The 25,108-nt window shown below is 38.8% G+C and overlaps 1 protein-coding gene and 1 pseudogene across 1 annotated transcript in view; one reads left to right on the plus strand and one right to left on the minus strand.

Annotated features, from left to right (window-relative positions):
• The window catches only part of USP8 (ubiquitin specific peptidase 8), a 99,026-nt gene that overhangs the window by 7,440 nt on the left and 66,478 nt on the right, over nt 1-25,108 (plus strand). The window lies entirely within an intron of this gene.
• On the minus strand, nt 4,503-5,147 carry LOC117310381 (peptidyl-prolyl cis-trans isomerase A pseudogene; annotated as a pseudogene).

Below are 25,108 nucleotides of genomic sequence, written 5' to 3' on the forward strand. Positions count from 1 at the left end.
CAAATGTTTCTCCACAGCACTGCTGATAGACTAGAGTATTACCAAATTTTTGGATATTTCCCTGTGAACTTTTGAAGGGTAGATTATTTCAAGTCCTACCTAATATTTTCAGGACCAGTAACAGAATCATTTGGTTAAACTGGGGGAAATGAGATTTGGTTTACACAGTTTGTTCAGGACACAAATTATTTGCTGCAGATCCTGCAGCTACACACCCACGACTAGTAAAAACATGGCTGCTTATGCAGTGGAAGCAGCCAGCAAAAACCTGGAAAAGTGCCAAGAATGACTACAAACAGCTCCACCTACTCTTTTTGTGTGTGTGTGGCAAATTTGCAAGCTTAGCAGTATCTAAAAAGATCCTTCAGCCTTTGTTTGAATTACAGAGAATCAACCTGGTAAGAGGGAGGGAGTTACTCATTTCATGGAAAATTCCCCTGATATTATAGGAGCTGAAAATGATTTTTATTTAATTTTGCTTCAGTGCTGAAGTGACACAGGGAGGGAGAAAATAGAGCTGTTAGGCTGTGGGGTCCACCTGCACTGGGGTTTATGTTAGAGTGTGAAGAAAGATTTCCAGGAATGATAATCTCAGTTACTTGGAGCCAAGGTAATTTACAGAGGAAAAAACAGAGTTCAATGTGGTATGCTAGCTTACTGGCTTTTCAGATTTTTTTTGTTTTTGTAACATTTTTCTAAATTGAAGTATAGTTGATTTACAATGTGTCAGGTATACAGCAAAGTGATTCAGTTATATATATATATATATATATATATATATATATATATATATATTCTTTTTCAGATTCTTTTCCATTATAGGTTATTATAAGATATTGAATATAGTTCCCTGTTCTATACATTAGGTCCTTGTTGGCACTTCTAAATCATTTTACAAATTTGTAGGCTTGTTATGGACTGAATGTTTGTGTCTCCCCCTCTCCCCCCAAAATATTCATAACTCCTAACCCTTAATGTGATAGTATTTGGAGATGGTGCCTTTGTAAGGTAATTGAGGTTAAATTAGATCATGATAGTGGGGCCCTTATAATGGGATTGTGGCCTTATAAGAAGAGGATGAGAGAGATCTTTTCCAGCTGGAGCTCAGAAGCACAGAGGAAAGGCCATGTGAGGACCCAGTGAGGAGGCCATCTGCAAGCCTGGAATAGAGCTTCCTACCAGGAACTGAAATGGCCAGCACCTTAGTTTTGGACTTCCCAGCCTCTAGAACTGTGAGGAATAAATTTCTGTTGTTTAAACCACCTACTCTATGGTAGTTTGTTATGGCAGCCGAAGTTGACTAAGTGTATTTTTAGTTTTCCACAGATTCATAAAGATCCATCCAAAAAAAATTGTGATGATTATTAATAGTGTCACGTCTTTCGTCAAATTAACTACAACCAACATATTGTCTGTGTAGTTCCTGCAAAATTTGGAAACTGTTACCTCTTTAGGCATGGCAGGTGACTATTGGGGAATCCTTCCATTTATTTAATATACCCAAATGTTAACTTGCATCTCAGGAGTGGCTTAGAATTTGGAATCCTTCTGTCTCTTGAGTTTGAATAAGAGGCATATAAATGCAGGCCTAAACTCATTCACTTGATGGGCTGTAAGTAGTGGTACACACTGGTGATTGATTGGATATTCGATGATACCAAGAAAACATATTACTTTTATTGAACTTTGGTGTTTTGTTATGATAATAGTATTATGATTAAGTTTTTTAATCCAGAGTCTTTTAGACATGATATCTGGGGTTTGTTTCAAAAGAATGTGGTGTTGCAACAGGGTGTAAACTGTTGGCAGTATCAAGGAAGTAATAGTGGTCTAGGGTATGATCATTGGAGAAGCTAAATGATGGATACTTGGGGGTTCTTTGTGTTGTTCTGTACTTCTGTATATGTTGACATTTTCTGTACTAAAAAATTGTTAAAGTAATTTATCATTGTGTATAACTAGTGACTCATAATTTTACCTGCTGAAATTAACATATAAAGAATCTTCAACTTAAATGTCTTCTTAAGCATGGAAATTTAAATGCTGGCCATGAACATGAATTGGACTTCACTTACCATGCATTTATTTAGCAGCTACTAAATGCTTTCCTGTAGATTTTTCTCATTTAATCTCTGCAAAGGTAGGTGTCATCCCCATTTTACAAATGAGGGAAATGTAAACTCTAGATAACTAGTACACAGGTAGAAAATAGCATAATTGGAATCTTCCCCCCATTTGGTCTGTCTCCCAAAATTCATGTTTTATTTCTACCATACCATGCTGCTTCTCAGACCTACCTGACCACCTTTTCCTCCATGCTGTTTTCCTTTTAGTAGTGAAAGCTTGGCACAGCAGATGGACAAACATATATGAAAATGTGGAAGATTTCTGGGGTCTTTGTCCTCTCCTTTCCTCTTAGGGGGTCTTTGTCCTCTGGGGTCTTTGTCCTCTCCTTTCTGCTGGAGTCCTCTGGGGTCTTTGTCCTCTCCTTTCCGCTAGGGTCCCAAAGCAGGAGTTAAAGGTGTGTTGCACCTAAAGGAAACCATGAAGCAATGAATTGATAAAATTCTAGACCTAACTCACCAACCTTTGGTTCTGCAAGAATTCATTTGACCATTATTACATATATTTGTGTCAGTTACTGTTCAAGATACTGAACTGATACTCTCATCTCACTTTCAGAACATAAATTAAGAGGTCAACCTTGAGGACTTTATGCTAACCTTGAGGGCATTATGCTAAGTGAAGTAAGTCAGAGAAAGACAAATTCTGTATGATCTCACTTATATTTGAAATCTAAAAAAACCAAACTCTTAGAAACACTAGATTTGTGGTTGCCAGGCATAGAGTAAGGGGAGGGGATGTGATGAAAGAAGGAGGAATGGGTGAAGGTGGTCTAAGGGTACAGCGTTCAGTTATAAGCTAGATAAGTTCTGGCGATCTAATGTACAGAATAGTGACTATAGTTAATACTGTATTGCATAGTTGAAACTTACTAAGAGAATAGATCTTAAAAGTTCTCACCACAAAAAAAAAAATACAAGAAAAAATGGTGAGTGTGAGGTGATAGGTGTGTTAACTAAACTTATTGCAGTAGACATTTTGCAATATAAACCTATATCAAATCATCATGTTATGAGTCTTAAACTTAATGTTATGCATCAATTATATCTCAGTAAAGCTGGTGGGGGATGGTGGTGCTCAGTCCTAACACACTTACCTCTCTCCTCCTCCCGCCTATATCCCTACTCCACCCTCAGAAGCAACGGCAACACAGCTCAGGAAATGGACTAAGTGCAAGGTAGAAACGCTGAGCAGCCTGTCCAGTCACTCACTGCTTTCTCCTTTCTCTTCCCAAGAACATGCCAAGTTTGCAATATAAGGGAACTTGGGACAACCCACTACTTCCATGCCAGTTGTAACAATGGAGCTTTAAGAATACTTAATATATAGTGTGGCACAGCTTAACAAAAGTCCCATCCTGAAGTGTGTGGAGAGAAAATACCAGATTTTATAAGCACTTGTGGTTAAAGCAAGACTTGAATCCAAGAAAGGCTTTATGTGCAATCTAGATATTTACACTCCCTTTATTCTCCATCACCTACCCATCCCCAAATAAAAATCACCATACTTAGGCAAATCTAGACTTACCTGTGCTTAAAATAACCCCATGCTGATTAGCCTACAGAGTGGGTCATGTGGGATAGACTTTCAGCTGCATGGTGTACTTTCCCTGCCCCTGAATTTCCACATCTCTAGGCCAGAGAAACCTAACATGACGGAGTTAATAAGAGCACAAACTCCAGTTTTATCCACAGAGCTGTCCTTTGACCAAGCAAGAATGCTGAATTACTGGAGAAGCTATAGCATGTTTGATTCTTTAAAAAAAAAAAAAAGATTTGATGCTTGAGCCCAAAGAGTTGGAAAACTAAGAAATGAGAGATTGAGAGTTTCAAGTTAGAGTAAGAGAATACCTACAGGTTATTTAAGGGCATAAATTCAAAACTGCCCCTGCCCAGCCTCCTGAGAAGGCTTTCAGTAGGATGGAAAGCTGACAGCCGCCTTTCCCCCTGGCTAACCCACCTTTCGCTGGCCGCAGGCAATCAATAGGTGGAGTAATGTATTATTTAGTAAAGCACTGAAACCCATAGCTTGATTTAAATTTAGATGTTTAGTTTTTCACATGTACTAAAAACTGATTTGTCTGCCTTTCTGCCATCTGCACACATGTGTGCAGGATCTAGAAGAAGGTACTTAGGTTTCGCTCTTCCCCTTAAACTCTTCAAATGAAACTTGTTTTGCTTTTCGCCTTCCCATCTTTTTTATCTTTACCAAGGTGCCACCTTTCTAAATAGGCCAGACTCAAAACTTTATCTTCATTTTTCTCATTTAGTTTTTATTTCATAATCATAAACTTAACTATGCAATCCAACTAGACTTGGAGGGGAATAAGGAAAATATAGAACCCAAAGAGCTGCAGCACATGAATAGATGTTGAGTATTTTCAGACAGCACAAAGATTATAGGATAGAGTGAGCAGATGAAGGTGGTGGGGTACACTCCTGAGCTATAGAAGGAATGGTATGGAAGTTAAAACACAAGTCAAATTTATTGGAGTTGTCTGTAGTCAGCCTTAAAGAGCTACTTGGTGGTTCTGCCATTCCTGGACTGAAGCACTCCATAGCTTCCACAATATTCATGCCCTCTTCTACCTTGCCAAAGACCACAGGTCTGCCATCCGACCATTCCGTCTTGGCAGTGCAGGTGAAAAACTGGGAACAGTTTGTGTCGGCCCCAGCATTTCCCATGGACAAGATACTAGGACCCATATGCTTCAGGATGAAACTCTCATCATCAGATTTCACCCCGCACATGGACTTGCCACTAGTGCCATTATAGCCTGTGAAGTCACCACCCTGGCACATAAAACCCACAGTAATTCTGTGAAAGTAGGAACCTTTACAACGAAGTCCATTATCCCCAGTGTTCAGGGCATGAAAGTTTTCTGCTGTCTTTGCAACTTTGTCAGCAAACAGCTTGAAAGAGACGTGGTCCAAGGGCTCACCGTGGACAGTGATGTTGAAGAACACAGCAGGGTTGACTGTGGCTGGGTGATGGTGATGTCTGCAAAGCCAAACTTTCTTCATTCTTTAGTCCAAATTGCTTGTCCTCCTGGGAAGAAATCTCTTGTGTTTTTACCTGTATCTCCACAAGTAAGGACTTCACCCTAAATGAGTCTTTATCACTTTTCCTTAAGGTGACTGAGTCTTGTTGCCCTCTTTGAATTTAACCTTTCCTTCCTGCCCCCAGACTACCCTGCCTGACTACCATTGTGATTTTCTTCACATATTGCTTTCATCTTGAGACTCCTCTGAGCATTAGCCTACAGAGTATCTAGGCCCTATCCAGCCCTGGGTATGAGCAAACCTGCAGTCAAAGATGATAGGATGTGAAAACACCTAGCATCATTCCTGGCACATGGCAGGCACTGTTGACTTCTTTTTTCTCTTCTTATCAAGTTAGTTTCTTTACTGTCCCAAAGACTACCAATGGTTGTACCAGCCTCATAGATTACAGGCATACCTTGGAGATATTGCAGATTTGGTTCCAGACCACCACCATAAAGCGAATATCACAATAAAGTGAGTCACATGAATTTTTTGGTTTCTCAGTGCCTTTGAGTTATGTTTACACTGTTCTGTAGTCTGTTAAGTGTGCAAAGCATTATGTCTAAAAAAAGATCTTAATTAAAAAACACTGTATTAAAAAAATACTTTATTGCTAAAAAAAATGCTAACCATCATGTTTCTGCAGTGAGTTGTAGTAACATCACAGATCACCATAACAAATACAATAAAAGTTTGAAATATTACCAGGATTACCAGAATGTGACACAGAAACATGAAATGAGCAAATGCTCTTGCAGAAGTAGCGCCAGTGCACTTGTTTGATGCCACAAACCTTCAATTTGTAAAAAAACACAGTATTTGTGAAGTGCAATGAAGTGAAGCTCAAGCTTTTTGATAAAATGAAATATGCCTGTATTCTCCCTCCAAGAAATATATTCACTCCAATCTTTTGCCTCTCCAAATCTATCAAGCATGAACAAATACAAATTCTATGTTAAAACTTTAAAACAAGCTTGAAGGTCACAGAAGTAGAAACAAATGGAAAACCATACTACCTTGTTCTTGGCTAAGAAATTTAACATCATAAAAACAATGTTATTTAACATGTCAAAAATACTAATAAGGTTCTGGGGGGAACAGAGGAAATGGGAGGAGGGGAGCTAGCCAAGCTGATTCTAAAGCTCATATGGGAAAAATAAAGCAAAAATGGGCAGAAAATTTTGGCAAAGAAGAGCGATAAAGGGAGATGAGCATCTGTTAGATATTAGTCAGATTATAAAGCCTAAGTAAGGGCACTAATCTACCCTTATGACCTAAACACCTCCCAAACATGCCACCTCCAAATACCAATACATTGGGGATTAGGTTTCAACAGAATTTTGGGAGGACACATTCAGTCTGTAGCATCAAATGTCCATCGATAGGGAGCTAGAGGGAAAAAAAAAAGCACAAAGTATAATATAAACAATATACCATTAAGGGCTTCCCTGGTGGTGCAGTGGTTAAGAATCCACCTGCCAATACAGGGGACATGGATTCGAGCCCTGGGCTGAGAAGATCCCACATGCCACGGAGCAACTAAGCCCTTGCGCCACAATTACTGAGCCTGTGCTCTAGAGCCCGCAAGCCACAACTACTGAAACCCATGCACCGAGAGCCCGTGCTCCACAACAAGAGAAGCCACTGCAATTAGAAGCCTGCACACTGCAATAAAGAGTAGCCCCCACTCGCTGCAACTAGAGAAAGCCCGCGGGCAGCAATGAAGACCCAATGCAGCCAAAATAAATACGTTATTAAAAAAAAAGTACACGCACATTTTCTAAATATATATATATCACTAAGTTAAAAAGTAAGGTGCATAAAGTATATATAGTGTGCTACCTTTTAATAAAAAGAGAAGATATAGATATATGCCCATGGGGACAGTAGTGGGAGCAGGACCTTTTAGTGTACCCCTTTTGATACTGTTTTGTTTTTGAACCATGTGAGTTAAATGTATTACCTTTAAAAGAGAAAAAAAAAAGATGCTTTCCCAACTATAAATAGAAATTTAAAAATTAAGAGTTGGGAAGGCCTTCAGAGATCACCTACAAGTTTCTTCATCTTAAAAGTGAGGAAAGAAAGAATATAAGAGGGAAATGTTCATGAGATAGCATAGCTAATTTGTTACAGAACTAGAATACAGGTCTCTTGAGTGCTTTTCTCTTAGGTTTCTTCATAAGTGCTATCTACTCTAGCCCGTGCTGATCTCCCTTTTTACTGACTCACTGATACCTTATTTGCTGATTTCATGGGTCTTAATTTTTTCTCATAAATGTTTACATCTTTGAAGGTATTCCCCTGTAGTTTCTATAGCACTGCACATGGTGTTTGGCCCATAACTACTTTGTTCATTTATTCAATATTTTATTGAGTGTTCACTGAAAATGCCAGACACACTGCTTGGTTTTATGGATAGCTGTCAATTGGGATACTGGAAGTAGAGGTAGAAGTTTTCATCCTTGTTCTAAGCATTGAACATAAAGTCAATAAAGCCTGTAATTCATTCACCTATTTATGTGAAGCCATATTTATGTTTACTTTCTTAATAATTCTTTTGGGTAGGGCCTAAGCAGCGAGTGATATACATCCTGCTGCTCATATGTAGGTGTTAGATGAATAAGATTACTGCTCATCAAGCCCAGAGTTAAGTAAACAGAGAAAACCTTTAGCCTGCTTGTGTTAGTCAGATTCCCCTTCCATCCTACTTCTGGGGACTGGATCACTCTGGGTTTTCAGAATCGTTTTAGAAAAGACTCTCTCCCCTGGTACCCAGTTTCCTATTTCTGTCAACAGACTGCCTATGCCAGACTTTCAGTGTCTTGAAAGCAGGAACTCTTTCTTTGTATTCCTAGTGCCCGTTAAAGTGCCCAGCACAATCATTGTTAGTTGAACTGAACCAAACCTCTAGGGCCATACACACCTATACTTAAAATATAAATGTGTCTCCTCCAATGTGTTTCCACAAGACTGAATTTCGTTTCATTTCCAATCTATTTTAATGTTTCAGATTCCCAGCTATAAAACCTGTAGCCTCCATTCCCTTTTCCCATAACCATAACTGCCATCTTTCCTCTGTCCCTTCTGGAAAGTGCTCTAACCGTAAGTGCCCTAGGACTACTGGGAAGCAGGTGTTTCCCTGGTGCTCAAGATAAAACTTGGCAAATAGCCAAAGTAATCTCGAGAAAGAAGAATGAAACTGGAGGTTTCACACTCTGTGATTTCAAACTATACTACAAAGCTACAGTAATCAAAACAGTATGGTACTGGCACAAAAACAAGACACATAGATTAATGGGACAGAATAGAAAGCCCCAAATGAATCCACACTTATTGACATATTTTGTTAGTTAATATATGTCAAAGGAAGCAAGAATATACAATGGGGAAAAGATTCCTCTTCAATAAATGGACTTGGGAAAACTGGACCACTTTCCCACACCATATACAAAAATAAACTCAAAATAGGTTAAAGACTTAAATGTAAGACCTGAAACCATAAAACTCCTAGAAGAAAACACAGGCAGTACACTCTTCGACAACATTCTCAGTAATATTTTTTTGGATATGTCTCCTCAGACGAGGGAAACAAAAGCAAAAATAAGCAAATGGGACTACACCAAACTGAAAAGCTTTTGTACAGCAAAGGAAACTCAACAAAAGGAAAAGGCAGCCTACTGAATGGGAGAAAATATTTGAAAATCATCTGATAAAGGGTTAATATCTAAAATGTACAAAGAACTTACACAATAGCAAAAAAAATTTTTTTTTAATGGGCAGAGAATCTGAATAGACATCCTTCTAAAGAAGACATACAGATGGCCAGCAGGCACATGAAAAAATGCTCAACATCATTCATCATCAGGGAAATGCAAATCAAAACCACGAGATATCACCTCACACCTGTTAAAATGGCTACTATCAAAAGACAACAAATAACAAGTGTTCACAAGGATGTAGAGAAAAGTAACTATTGTGTGCTATTAGTGGGAATGTAAATTGGTGCAGCCACTACCGAAAACAGTATGGAAGATCCTCAAAAAATTAAAAATAGAATTACCATATGATCCAGCAATTCCACTTCTGGGCATTTATCCAAAGAAAGTGAAAACACCTACTCGAAAAGATATATGTAACCTCATGTTCATTGTGGCATTATTTACAATAGCCAAGACATGGAAACATCTAGGTGTCCCTCAACAGATGAATGGATAAAGAAAAAGTGGTGTATATATATACAATGGAGCATTACTCAGCCATAAAATAAGAATGAAATTCTGACATTTGCAGCAATGTGGATGGACCTAGAGAGTATCACACTTAGTGAAATGTCAGACAGATAAAGACAAATAATGTATTACGCCACTTATATTTGGAAAAAATAATACAAGTGAATGTATATGCAAAACAGAAACAGACTCACAAATATAGAAAACCAACCAATGGTTGCCAAAGGGGAAAGGGGAGGAGAAAGGGGGAAATTAGGGTATGGAATAAAGAGATATAAACTACTATGTATAAATTAGATAGGCAACAAGGATATATTGTATAGCACAGGGAATCATATTCAATATCTTGTAATAATTTTAAATGGAATATAATCTGTAAAGATATTGAATCACTATGCTGATAGATCTGTAACTAATACTATAAATCAACTACACTTCAACAAAAACAAAACTTTTTAGAGAAAGACAAATATCATGTGATCTCTCCTATATGTGGAGTCTTAAAAAGAAAACTCAGATACAGAGAACAGATTGGTGGTTGTCAGAGGCAAGGAGTAAAGGGTGAGCAAAATGGATGAGGGGAGTCAAACAACTTGCAGTTATAAATAGGTAATGGGGATGTAATGCACAGGGTGGCAACTATAGTTAATACTGTATTGCATTTTGAAAGTTGCCAAGAGAGTAAATCTTAAAAGTTCTTACCACAAGAAAAAAATAGTCTTTAACTATGTATGGTGATGGATGTTAACTAGATTTATTTTAGTGATCATTTTGCAGTACATACAAATACCAAATCATGTTGCACACCTGAAGCTAATATAATATTGTATGTCAATTATACCACAATTTAAAAAAAGATAAAACTTGGCAAGTTTATTTTTTGTTCCTCAAGGATTTCCTCAATAAAAATTTCATAAAAGCCTGATCCTTGGTCCTGGCAGGTTATGCTACCCTAGATTCAAGTGTTTCTCTAGTGGTTTCTCCAAAAACCTTCTGAGTATATTACATGATAAAGTGAGAAAGAGCTTGTGCTTGACAGTCCCATATACTACCAGCCTTCAAATCTCCTTATTTGTAAATTTAGAAATAATAATGCTCATCTCATAATGTTATGGTGATGTAGAGATAAGGCATGTGAAAATCCCTGGCATATAGCAACTGCTCTAAACACATCCCACTTCTTATCCACAAAGTAGTTTACAAATTAATGAAGAAACAAATGAGCAGCTTTCCCAAGCAGTAATATTTACCTTATTTATAGAAACCTGTGCTACCAGTTCCTGAAGAAACCAGGTCTTCAGAAACCAGGTCTCTTAGTAGCTTGCCTTGGCCTGTCTCTAGCAGTTTAGTTTTGGAACATTGTGCTCTTGAGGTGTGTCATAGTATGTCCTGATCAAAGGACAAGCCTAGTTTTGTCAATGATATTGGTATGTAAGGATCCCTTTTACTAGGTTCCATGAGGTCCTCAGATATGACAAGGCAGAGTCTCTGCCCCTTAGGTGATAACCATCTATTAGAGAATATAAGGTATTTACATAAATAACAGTTACAAAGTAATGTATGTTTTAAGTATATAAGAGATATACAGATAAAAATGCTATCGCGATTTAATAAGGAAAAATTACTTACAGCTGGAGAAGATCAAAAATGGGTTCACTCTGGGACTTCCATGGTGGCGCAGTGGTTAAGAATCCGCCTGCCAATGCAGGGTACACGGGTTCAATCCCTGGTCCAGGAAGATGCCACATGCCGCAGAGCAACTAAGCCAGTGCGCCACAACTACTGAGGCTTCGCTCTAGAGCCCACGAGCCACAACTACTGAAGCCTGAGCGCCTAGAGCCTGTGCTCCACAACAAGAGAAGCCACCACAGTGAGAAACCCCTGCACTGCAATGAAGAGTAGCTCCCGCTCTCCACAACTAGAGAAGAAAGCCCACGCAACAATGAAGACCCAACACAGCCAAAAAAATTAATTAATTTTTAAAAATGGGTTCACTCGGGCTTCCCTGGTGGCGCAGTGGTTGAGAGTCCGCCTGCCGATGCAGGGGACACGGGTTCGTGCCCCGGTCCAGGAAGATCCCACATGCCGCGGAGCAGCTAGGCCCGTAGCCATGGCCGCTGAGCCTGCGCGTCCGGAGCCTGTGCTCCTCAACGGGAGAGGCCACAACAGTGAGAGGCCCGCGTACCACAAAAAAAAAAAAAAAAAAAAAAAAAAAGGATTCACTCAGTCATTCAATAGGCATTTATCATAGATGTGTCTCTGCAAGGTATTAGACTAGACACTAGGGATGCGAGATTTAAATTATATCACACTTGTTCTAGGAGAGCTAAGAGCTTAGTAAGGGAGAAAGTCACAGAAAGAATAATTGCGGTACTATGTGGTAGGGACTGCTTTATAAGTGGGATGTTCAATGTGCTTTGGAAGTAGAGATCAAGAGTGATTAACTCAGTGTACAGAGACTGGGGAAGAAATGATGTTTGAGCTGGGTCTTGAAAGATAAAGAGGAGTTTCCCAGATAGAGAAGATTGGAAAGGGTATTTATTAAGAAGTTGCCTTTTTATCTTGAAAAATGGGAAGAATTTAGACATTCAGAAGTGGGGAGAATCCAGAATTGCATCAACAAAGATTGGAAAATCAGAAGAAAGCATGAAGTGAAATAGTTCTCATGGGTGAGTAGAAATGCATGAATTTGATCCAGTTTGTGGTGGGATTAAAGACAATGGAGAAAACTATTAAAGATCTTCAAACTGGGACAGGATAAGGTTAGAACTTTGGATTAAGAAGATTGAGCTTATAGTTTTGTACAGGAAAGTTTGGATAAGGCCACACTAGGAGCAAGGAGGGCAAGTAAGAGACTATTAAAATAACTAGGTAAGAGGTAACAAAATCATGTAGAAAGTGGCAGGAGGAATGGAAAGGAGAGGCCAAATGGCAGAAGTGTTGCAGACATGGGGTATGGTTATTGGCAACCTGAGTGCTTGAGAGGATGCTGTACCATTAACAGTAAGAAACATAAGAGTTAAGGCTCGGGAGAAGTGAAAAGTAGATGCACTAATTTTGAGAATCTGCAATAGACTGGTAGAAACAATAGACAAGATGGGACAAGTGGTTAAGGAGAAATGGGAAGTGAGAAAGAGACAACAAATGTGACAACTTTTTGTGAACTTTGGCAGTGAAGGAAAAGAGTTTATGAGGCAAATCTTGAGGGTTTTCACTGTATGATGAACTGGAGAGATTGAGCTAATTTGTAGGTGGAAAGGGAAAATGAAGAGCAGACCAAAAATTGAAAATGAAAGAGAAGGGGGTAAATGATGGAGCAAGGTCATAGTTTCAGAGGTATTAGTGGAGGAAAGGATGTGAACTGTTGCTGTGACAATTAATTTGTAGGCATAGAGGTGAAGAATTTCAGTTTCTACTTAAGATGATGTCAGATGATTTGCAGATAATTTTTTTCCAGTATGGAAAATCTCACCCTGTTTTATTTTTCCAGTCCCTTGTCAATTAAACCAATTTCTGACTGGACATGGCCTACTTAGTAAGACACTTTGCTGTAGTAGAGTGGGAGTTGTGTAATTGTTTTCCCTAGTATTCCTGCTGCAGAGAGCTGCTTGTTAAATCACTTCAGATTTGATATCATAATACTCTGTGACTGGCTCCTCAAAAAAAGCTCTTCAATTTGGATAGATGTTGATTTTCACAACTTTCCCAACTCAGACATTTTAAAAGTCAGAAGTAAAAGAATAAAGCTTCTAGAAGAAAACATAATAGAATAGCTCATGACCTTAGAATAGGCAAAGATTTCTTAAATAGGACAAAAACTCGCTAATTATAAAGGGGGAAAAACGTGATAAATTGGGACTATTAAACAACTGTAAAGTCTTGTTCATCAAAAGACATCAATAAGACAATAGAAAAGACCAAGACACAGTGAAAGATGTTCTCAATATGTAAATAAAATAGACACACACTCAGAATACATAAAGAATGTCTATAAATCAGTAAGAAAAAGTTCAATCGCAAAATAGGCAAATAATTGAACAGGCATCTCATAAAAGAGATTATTTGAAAGACCAATAAACATTTTACAAGGTACTCAACTTCTTTAGTCATCAAAGAAATATACGTTAAAACCACAATAAAATATTTTAGCCATCAGAACTACTAAAATGAAAACACAAAATATCAAGTGTTGGATAAGGATTTGGAGCAACTAGAACACTGATACACAGCTGGTGAGAGTGTAAATTGGTACAACCACCTTGGAAAATAGTTTGCTCTTATCTCATAAAGCTGAACAAATGCATACGCTGTGACCTAGCAATTCCAATCCTAGGTGTCTACTCAGCAGAAACAACTGGATTCTATGCAAATGTCCTAGTAGAATGAATGAATAAATATGGTGTATTCATGCAGTGTAATACTACTCTACAATGAGAATGAATGAACCACAACTACACACAACAACATGGATGAATTATCATGATGAGCAAAAGAAGCCAGAGGCAAAAGAGTTCATGCTGTATGATTCCATTTGTATAGAGTGCAAAAACAAGCAAAGATAATCTATTCAGTTAGAAAAGAGGATAGTGGTTGCCCGTGGTGTTTGTGTATGATGTGGCGGGGGGGCAATGGAGCAACTGAAAGGGGGAACAAGAGAAATTAATGGGGATGGGTAACATTATCTTTCTTGATCTGACAATAGGTACACAGGTGCATTCAATTTGTACATTGAATGTACATCTCAATTCATTGAGATGTACATTCATAATTTGTGCACTTTTCTGTGTGCTTGCTATACTTCAGGATTTTTTTTTTTAGTCGGAGTTCTCAAGTCTGTCAACCTTGTTCTCATAATAGGCTTAAATCAAGACAAGATCAAAATTGTAATTTATCATTTTCCTTCTGATTTAATCTATGAATATTTATTAAAATTATTCATGTTTCTCAGTTTCTACCTTCCAAATCTTTAACTGCCCAGTTCTCCACATCTTGAAACCCTTTAACGGTTTCCACACAAGAGAATATTACCCCAAGTTCTGTGCTTTGTGGTCTGTGCTTTTGTGTTATAGAGCACAGGGTATCTCCCTTAAAATACACAACTCTAATGAAATTGATCAAATAACCAAATGGATAATAACATCCATTTAGTTTGGAGTTCACAACCATAAAGTCCTCTCAGCACTACTACAACTATGGACATCCTCAGTTTGCTCAGTGCTTTTGATGTTTCTTGTTGCCACATGCTAGTCTTCTGGTCTCCTGGAGAACATTTTGGATGTTAACACCAAGTTCAAGGGAAAATAATGATAATGGAGGGATATTAAGGTCAGGAGTTCCTTGTTTGGGGCAGCTTCCTAGTTTATTAGTTATTCACCATTCCGGAGAGACAACTAACTATGCAAAAATACCTTCAATATGAACATCTGGGTACTAGAGGAAAAAAAATGAAACATGAACTAAGTTTTAAAGAATAAAAATAAGCTTAATATCATGGATTCCTGGGATTTTTTAAATAATGCATTACTGGTTCAGAGGGCATGGACATTTTGATTGGTATTGCATTTCACTGAAAATGTGATTTGCAAGAAGTGACATTTTTAATAATGTTCCATTTTCTAATCCAGGAACATGATGTGTCTTTCCATTTATTTTCTTGTTCTAATATGTAAAGTTTTAAAGATTTCTCATTTAGGCCCTGCCCATTTCTTATTGTGTTAATTAATTTCTAAGTAAACACCAGTGATGACTTTGAAATTCCTGAGGACTCAGGGCTCCCAAGGGAGCCCAAATGAGCACAAAGTGAATCCTTTTAACTCTTTAAATTGTTTCTCTCCTAGTATAATTCAGGAAAGAAAGATTTCCTACTCATGTAGCCTCAGATAAATCTGTCTTTTTATTTTGGCTGGGACAAAGGAAAGAAGAGAAACACATGGTCGTGTTTTACCATTCTGTTGTTGGGGTGGAAATATTAATGTTATCGCTCTTTTTTTTTAATTTATAAATTATTGGTTCACAGCTTTCATCCTCACGACACTGTGAAGAAAGGCTAATCATTCTTTATTATTATTATTATTTATTTATTTATTTATTTATTTATTTTTGGCTGCGTTGGGTCTTCGTTGCTCCATGCGGACTTTCTCTAGTCGTGGTGAGCGGGGGTTACTCTTCGCTGCAGTGCACGGGGCTTACTCTTCGCTGCAGTGCACGGGGCTTCTCATTGCTGTGGCTTCTCTTGTTGCAGAGCACGGGCTCTAGAGCGCAGGCTTCAGTAGTTGTGGTGCATGGGCTTAGTCGCTCCGCGGCATGTGGGATCTTCCCAGATCAGGGCTTGAACCAGTGTCCCCTGCATTGGCAGGCAGATTCTTAACAACCGTGCCACCAGGGAAGTCCCAATATGTTACCTCTAATCAGCTAATTTTCTCATTATTATTGCCCTTCTACAGTACTGCCATTAGGCCCAGGAAAAAATAAATTATTAAAGAACACAGAAGTGTCTCTGACACTCAGGATGGGATGAAACCCTTAACAATCACTCCCATGATTATTTTCATTTACTTGTCAAGGAAGCACTTCACATCTCTTTCTCTGTCTTTGAAATAAAAGGCAACTATGTTCAAATGCCACAGAGCAGGGTTCTCAAGCGTTTTAACTCAAGACCCCTTTACATTCTTAAAAACTGACGGCCCTAAAGAGCTTCTGTTTATGTATGTCTATTGACATTCACTATAATCTAAATTAAAACTGAAAAAAATTATTAAATCACTTAGAAATAATAATAAACCCATTATGTTAACATAAATAATATATTTTATGAAAAATAACTATTTTCTCCAACCAAAAAAATTTAGTGAGAAGAGTGACATTGTTTTACATTTTTGCAGATCTCTTCAATGTCTGGCTTAATAGAAGACAGAGGGATTCTCATCTGCTTCCACACTCAATTTGTTAGAATATTACACATCATACAGCCTTTAGAAAATTCCATTGTACATTTGTAAGAGAATGAAAGTGAAAGTGCAAATGATGTCATAGTGTTCTTAGGAAAATAGTTTTGACCTTGTGGACCCCCCAAATGGAATTGGTAACTTCCTGGGATCCCCAGACCACAGTTTGAGAGCCACTACCACATAGGGTTGGCAATTTCACATGGTTCAACCTCATATACATCTTTCTTCAAAATATTCAGTGCCAATAAGTCAAATAAATACTTACATCTTTTTAAACATGGTATTCACTGCTTCTTAATACTTGCCTTTTATAGTAATGTGTGGGTAGTGTGACACATGTATCCAACTTTTACCCACATAGATTTATGAAATCAGAAAATATACCAGTAGAAAAGTGCTAAAGGATAAATGATACATGTGGGAAGTTCAGGAAAAAGAAAGACTAATATACATATAAAAACATTTTTTCACTACCGCTAGTCAAAGAAACCCAAATAAAGCAACACTAGGTACTATCCTTCAATAGTCAAACTGACAAACTCTTGGGGGTTTTATTGTAAAAATATGAATCCATATCTATCATCATCACATTTAATGTTATCAATGTAAATCAATAACATTTAATGTTATAAAGCTTTTTATAATATTGTTAAACAGGAATAATCTAAGTGCCCAATGGTAGAGTTAAATAATTAAGAGATTATTGAATAATACTGTGCAGTTATTAAAAATGATATTAGAATAATTCAATAATGACAAGGAAAAGTGTTCATGAAATACTAAGTGAAAAGGAGTATGACAAATCAGTATGTATAGCACAACACAATTGTGTAAATGTATGTGTGCCTTTGCAGAGAAAGGAGGTTAGAAGGCAGGTGTGCCATGTCCATGTTGCATGTTGAGCTCTCCAGAGGGAGCTTAACAGGAGAGTTAGAGCAGAGGTCAGGTTCTACTCCATTCGCCTAGCCCTGCACCTTGTGCACAGGGGCTATCTACAGCCAAGGGAAGGGGATATCTTTTTCTGAATTGTTCAGAAGCATCAACTGGACTATTGATAGCCCTGGGATTGTGACCAGTATATATTTTCTTCTCCTGGGTAATCTGTATTTTCTATATTTTCATCAATGAATAAGTATTACTTCTGTGAAAGAAAAAATACAATTATTTTTAAAATTTATTTAATTTTTATTTTTTTATTTTTGGCTGCTTTGGTTCTTTGTTGCTGCACACGGGCTTTCTCTAGTTGCAGCAAGCCGGGGCTACTCTTTTTTGTGGTGCGGTGGCTGCTCTTGTTGCGGAGCATGGGCTCTAGGTGCACGGACTTCAGTAGTTGTGGCATGTGGGCTCAATAGTTGTGTCTCACAGGCCCTAGAGCGCAGGCTCAGTAGTTGTGGCACACGGGCTCAGTTGCTTTGTGGCATGTGGGATTCTCCCGGGCCAGGGATCAAACCCACATCCCCTGCATTAGCAGGCGGATTCTCAACGACTGCGCCACCAGGGAAGTCCCCAATTATTTATCTTTTTACAAACAGACAAGTGATAGTAGTTGAAGCTGGGGGATGGGCACCTGGGTATTCATTATACTGTTCTTTTTTTTCATGTGATATTTCCTATAGTAAAAATATCTTTTTTGACATGCTTATGGACATAATACTTTATATAACCTGCTCTTTGTTAAAATATGAACCCGTATCTTGTCATAACTGGAGCTTTGGTCTCAAAATCTCTGAAAGACTTAATCTAACACCTGAAGAGTCTCTAAAAGATTAACTTTAAAGCTATGCAGCAAATACAAGTCTCTGCTAATTTAACCTGGAATGTTTCAGCAAGATTAATAGTGAGCTTTTAGACTCCAGAAAGCACTATACTTACCTCACATATCCACTTAAAATCTAAGCCTGTGGGAGTTTTCAATTTGAAAAAGGTTCATAGGTCTTGGTTGATAGTTCTGACCTGTAGCAGAAAAGTATTCAAAACTAGACACAGAAACTCTCTGTCCTTTTTTCCCCTTTCTTTGAGTAAATAAAATAATTCTTAACTTGATGAGCTGTTTACTTGACAATTATCAAAAGCTAAATTGTCACTTTCTGAAATGCTTGCTTGAAATTTGGTCTTTTAAGCTGTCTAGTTGTCCCTTGTGCTTCAATCAAAAGTCATAGGAAAGTTTTTTCTCTCTTACCAAATGTACTTATTTGCTGATCACTATTCCATCCTTAACTGAAGTTGTCTACTTTAACTTGAATGAGAATTTCCTTTTTCACCTTGACTCTGTGAATTCAAGAGAGATCAAGTCAAATTTTATCTCTAAGCTCTGGACCCATGTATCCAATTTCTCTAAATATCTAACTCCATTTGGAGGTCTCCTAGCCACTTCAAATCCACATGTTCATGGCCGGGGGGAGATGGGGGACCGTGGCTGACTAAATTAAAATTTTTTATTTTTATTTTTTTAAGTATAGTTGTTTTATAATATTATATTAGTTTCAGGTGTACAGTACAGTGATTCAGTATTTTTACAGATTATACTCTGTTAAGTGTTATTACAAGCTAACACCTGTTCAACAGTGAGTCCTTCCCTTTTCTCCCTAAACCTGATCCTCTTCTAGTGTTCCCCATCTTAATGAATGGCTCTATCATCCACCCAGTGGCTCAAGTTAGAGTCCTCGGCATCATCATGTTTTTCCCCTCCCCCGATCTCCCCACATTTCCTCTCACCTACTTCAAACTATTCTCTCCCACAATAGCAGGAGTTATCTGTAAAAAAGCAGATCGGATCATGCCATCCCTTTGTTTAAAAACCCTTGAGAGGTTTTTCATGGCTTTTAGGATAAAAACAAAATCCTAAATCCTATGTATGGTCTACAAGGCCCCAGATGATCTGGTCCCTGCCCACTCTAGCCACTCTCAGTTCCTATCAGTTCTCCCAAACACCCTGCACCTCCTTCCTGCCTCGGGACTTTAAATATAATGTTTCCTCTATCTAGAAAGCTCTTTTTCCCCACTCCCAGCTGCACTTCTAATTAATTCCCATTAGCCATCTAGAATTAGCAACAGTTAATAGTTGGCTAATATTTAGAGGGAGCACTTCTTAGGTACTAAATAATTTAATCCCCAGAGCCACCCTGTGAGGTGTGTTATCATCTCCATTTTACAAATGACATAACTGAGGTTGCAGAGCAGTGAAATAACTTGGCCAAGGTCACATAATTATTAACTGGCAGAGCCCGGATTCAAAAACAGCCATCTGGTTCCAGAGCCTATCCTCTCTTAAATATTACCTTATGCTGCTCTGCCATTTCATCCAGGAAATCTTTGCTCTAGACCTCGAATTATACTTGCTGAGTAAATGGGAGGAAGAAAGAAGGGAGGAAAGAGGAAAAAAAGAAGGAAAGAAAAGTGAAAAAGGATTCTCAGTTTATGCATGTCAAGTTGCACACTCCAGTTGATTTCAATCTTCTTTGGTTGGAGGTTTTCTGTTACAATTGGCCGAAGATTTAGTTTCTTCAGTTTGATACCATTTGTGTAGGAAAAATATTTCCTGGAAAGCCTAAGAAAAAGGCATAAGAAGAAACATTGAGTGTACAATATACTATTATGTAACAAGAAAGAATTGGCAGAGACACATGAAATTTAAAGACATTTTTAGTAAATGTTATGAAACTTCTGTAGACAATCTAGAGCACTTCTGTGTCCCAATAAGGGGAATGTGCACCTTGGGGTAAGACATAGACATTATTAACAGAACGGTCTGGGTTCAAAGGCAATGTTTTTGAAGATTTTCAGAAGATCATCCATTATATTTTGCAAAGACCATCAGATCATCTGGCTGATAGACTGAGATAGCAAGATTCATTTTGATGGGAAGTATGGATTCCAAAAGGTCCATGAAGAGGAATGGCCTTGGGGGTGGAGAGTAGGAAGGTAGGCTGGGTCAGCTGGGAATGACAGGGTGGCAGCATGAAAGCAGAAAGTGCCTGGTGAGAGGAAGGAGCTGCAGAATAGGAGGAGGAGTAGACTGTGATTTATAGGCTGCAGTTGGTAGACTAAGAAGCAGACAGTCACACTAAGTAGGATAAGTATGCGATGCTAAGGGAACTCAGAGGCAAAAGCAAGGAGGGGGTGAGAGTAGTGTCCAGAGGAGAGAGAAAACTTGATATGAAGATTAAAAGGACAGTGGGAATTGCCAGATGGTTTCAGGGGAGGGAGAATATTCCAGGTGAACAAAGGGTACAGAAGTACATGCAAGAAAGCTAAGCTTATTGAGAGAACTGCAGCTAGTACAGCATGACTAGAAATTCAAGTGCTGTGGAGACCTGATGGGGAATAAGATTGGAGAGGGAGGAGTTCCCTGGTGGCCCAGTGGTTAGGATGCCACAGGTGTGGCCAAAACAAACAAACAAAGCCTCTTTGCTGCTGCACTGAGGGGGCTTTATCTTGAAAGTGATGGGCAGCCATTTAATATCTTAAGTAGAGAAGTTTTACTTATCAATTAATCAAATATTTTTTGATCACCAGTTGCCTACCATGTTCCAGACCCTACACTAGATGCTAGAAATTCAAACAAGATTTTTAAAAGAAGGGAAAAAAAGATTTATAAGGAATTATTCCATACATAATGTGACCAGTGCTTAAAGGAACTATTATGTACAAGGTGCAATAGGAACATAGTTGCTTGTTCTGCCTGCCTCCTTCACAGCCTAGGTGAAGATTGAGCTGTGTTCTGAAGGGTGAAAAGTTTTCTAGATGAACAGAATGCAAAGGTACAGAGGTATAGAAGTGTGGCAAGCTCTGGGAATGACCAAAGAGTCAGTATGAAAGGAGGAGAAGATGGATGTATAAAAATGGCAGGTGAGGCTGAATAAGTTGAAGACAGTCAGATCATGAAGATTCAAGTGGGTGTGCTAAGGGATTCAGACATGATGTATAGATGATGGGTGTATTAGTCACTGTTCTCCAGAGAAATAGAACCAATAGGAGATAGAGAAAGAGAGAGAGAGAGAGAGGGAGGGAGGGGGGAAGGAAGAAAGAAAGAAAGGTGGGAGGGAGGGGGAAGGAAGAAAGGATTTTAAGGAATTGGATCATGTATTTGTGGAGGCTAGCAAGTCCAAAATTCATAGGACAAGCTGGCAGGCTAGAGATTCAGGTGAGTTGGTGTTGCAGTTTTGAGTTTGAAGGCTGGAAACTCAGGCAGAATTTCTATGTTGCAATCTAGAGGCAGAATTCCTTTTAGTTTCTTTGGGAAACCTCAGTCTTTTGCATCTAAGGCCTTCAGCTGATTGGATGAGGATGAGGCCCACCCATATTATGGATTGTAATCTGCTTTACTTTAAGTCAACTGATTGTGTAAATGTTAGTCACATCTGGACAAACCATGACACCACTTATATGAAGAATCTAAAATAGTCAAACTCATGGTGATTGCCAGGGGCTGGTTAGGGGAGGAAGCAAGAAGGCACAAGGGTACCATGTACTCCTTTGATCAAAGGATATAAGGTTTCAGTTACATAAGATGAATAAGTCCTAGAGATCTATTATACAGCATAGAGCCTGTAGTTAACAATATTGTGTTGTATACCTAAAATTTGACTCAGAGGGTAGATCTTATAATTGTCCGTATCATACACTAGCAAAAAGTTAATAATCATAAAGAAGGCAAGGAGAACATCTTAGAGGTAAGGTATGTTTATAGCATAGATTGTGGTGCTAGTTTCACAGGCATATACTTATCTCCAAATTCATCAAGTTGTATACATTAAATACGTGCTGTTTTGTATGCCATTCATACCTCAATAAAGTGGTTTAAAAAATGTTAATCACATCTACAAAAACACCTGTAATCTAGCCAAGTTAACAAATAAAATTAAATGTCACAATGGGGAAACATACAGTCATAGGTGACTAGTGAGCTGTTTATATATTTATTTATGTATCTGGAGATCTGGAAGGAGTATTGGGCTGAATAACTTAGAGCCAAGGAGTAGTTGAAATTATGAATGAATGAAATTTCCTGCAGAGAGTAACAGTGTGAGATGGGGAGAGCACTGAGGGTGGACCATGGGAGACATCAACATCTTAGGGAGGGGGTGGATGAAGAAAGTGATATCTTTGAAGGTGACTGAGAAGGAGCTATCCACGAAGTTGGAGAGGTACCAAGAGAGCATAAAGTCACAGAAATCAAGGGAGGAGAGAGTTAGAATGGATGCTAGAGAAAGGCCAAGGGAGATAAGGACTGAAATGTCTTCACTGGATCTTGCATTTAGGAAATCCCTGGTGACCTCAGCAAGAAGAGTTACTCCTGAGAGAGAGGTGAGGAAAGAGAGACCCTGAATTTAAGCATTCTATTAAGAACGTGAAGGAATCTTGCATGTGAAAGGAAAAAGGGTAAGAGAGTGATGGTAAAGGAGGATATGAGATGGAAAAAGTTGGGGGGAGGTATGTGTTTAAGATAGAAGAACATGTTCATGTTCAGAGAGGAAAGGGCAATAAGAGAGAGACAGAGATAGAAGTTATAAGAAAAAAAGGGTAATTGACAAAGCAGAGTTCCTGAGGAGGCATGAGGGGATGGGATATAGAACACTAGTAGCCTAGGACTAAAAGAGAGATGGGTGGTGATAGATAACAACTCTCAGAGGAAGACATGGCTCTATGAGTGTTGGAGAATAATAAAACCTAGAGTTGGAATGGACTTCAGAATATTTTTAGCTTCAGTCAGGTAGTGCATTAATGTCTCCACTTTATAAATAAGAGGGCTGTGGCCTGGAGAAGTTCATAGTTTACCTATTCATATGACATTATCTTCAGAACCACTTTTTAAACCTTTGGGTAATAAGACTGCCAATTTGTGGGGCTTCCCTGAGTGGCACAGTGGTTAAGAATCCGCCTGCCAATGCAGGGGACGCAGGTTCGAGCCCTGGTCTGGGAAATTCCCACATGCCGCGGAGCAACTAAGCCCGTGTGCCGCAACTACTGAGCCTGCGCTCTAGAGCCTGCAAGCCACAACCACTGAGCCCACGTGCCACAACTAGTGAAGCTTCCGTGCCTAGAGCCCATGCTCCGCAACAAGAGAAGCCACTGCAATGAGAAGCCCGTGCACCGCAATGAAGAGTAACCCCCCTCTCACTGCAACTAGAGAAAGCCTGCACGCAGCAAGAAAGACCCAACAGCCAAAAATAAATAAATAAATTTATTTATTTTTTAAAAAAGGAAAAAAAAAGATTGCCCACTTGTGCCTTCCAGAAAGAACATTACTGCCTAACAGATCTGTGACAAAAACAGGCTCTGCCTTATTTCACTATTTTTCAGATTCCCTGTAAGAGAACCCACTTCTGTTCATAAGCTCTACTGACTCTTGCTGTATTTAAAATAAGATGCTAGTAAAGAGGTTCTGGGAATTCCGTGGCGGTCCAGTGGTGAGGACTCCGCGCTTTAACAGCTGAAGGCGTGGGTTCAATGACCAGGAACAAAGATCCTGCAAGCCATGTGGCTTGACTACAAGAAAAGAAGAGAGATTCTACTCTTATGTTAGTTATGAAGATGTTTACTTTCTTGTTATTGTTATGTATCACTTGTGAAAAATATTATTTTAATTAGAAATAACTCCTTTTAAACATTTTTATAGAAACATGGCTATAAACAAAGTTTCTATTTTGCCAAAAAGTTAAATCCCAGTAAAATGTCCTTAAGTCGGTTCCTGACACATAAACTTAGAAAAGTGATAAATAGAACTCAAGATGCCCTTTAAAATTAAAAGTGTAATATTGTGTGTGCACCTTTTATATCCTAACAGGTCTTTCTTGCCTTTGAAATGCTGTAGGTGGTGTGACTTCCCTTCCAACTCAGCATTTTTCATGGGGGTTAGAGAAGGTTTGAGCTAGACTCCAACCATCTCATCCTATAGACAAAGATTTTTAACCTACAGTTTGCATGTTATCAGCTGTGGAGTCTAATGTTTCTAATAATTGTGTAAGCAACAATTTTGTAGTGTTCAAGTGAGACCATTCGTGAATTCATTGTTATCTGGCCCTCATAGACATAGCTTTTTGGAGTTTGTTTCCTATTTTTAACCATATTCCACTTCCTAAATCTGCCTTCTAAATTATACGTTCAATTAGACATTAGCCAGCGGTGGATGACTCTTTTCCCAGAGGATAGCTAACTAGAGACACTTTCTTTTTTTTTTTAATTAATTTATTTATTTTTGGCTGAATTGGGTCTTCGTTGCTGCGCGCGGGCTTCTGTCTAGTTGCATCGAGCAGGGGCTACTCTTCGTTGCGGTGCGGGGTCTTCTCATTGCAGTGGCTTCTCTTGTTACGGAGCACAGGCTCTAGGCGCACGGGCTTCAGTAGTTGTGGCACACAGGCTCAGTAGTTGTGGCTCGCTGGCTCTAGAGAGCAGGCTCAGTAGTGGTGGCGCACAGTCTTAGTTGCTCCGCAGCATGTGGAATCTTCCCAGACCAGGGCTCGAACCCGTGTCCCCCGCATTGGCTGGCGGATTCTTAACCACTGTGCCACCAGGGAAGTCCCAGAGACACTTTATTGATGTCATAAACTTTTCTGCACAAGATGCTGCTTTGGAAATAGCTGTTGTCACCTGAGAAAACTCTGTTATATATGTGAGATATTGAATATCAAGGCAGATGGCTTGAGGGTGGGAATTCAGGTAGGAATAAAAACTGGCAAGGAAGCACTGACGGAGAAACATACAGGTTTTATCACTCTGTGGCCCACTGTTACTGGAATATTATAAAATTGTTGCTCACATGCTA

The sequence above is a fragment of the Tursiops truncatus genome, chromosome 2 (assembly GCF_011762595.2).
Source record: "Tursiops truncatus isolate mTurTru1 chromosome 2, mTurTru1.mat.Y, whole genome shotgun sequence".
Taxonomy (NCBI): Eukaryota; Metazoa; Chordata; class Mammalia; order Artiodactyla; family Delphinidae; genus Tursiops; species Tursiops truncatus.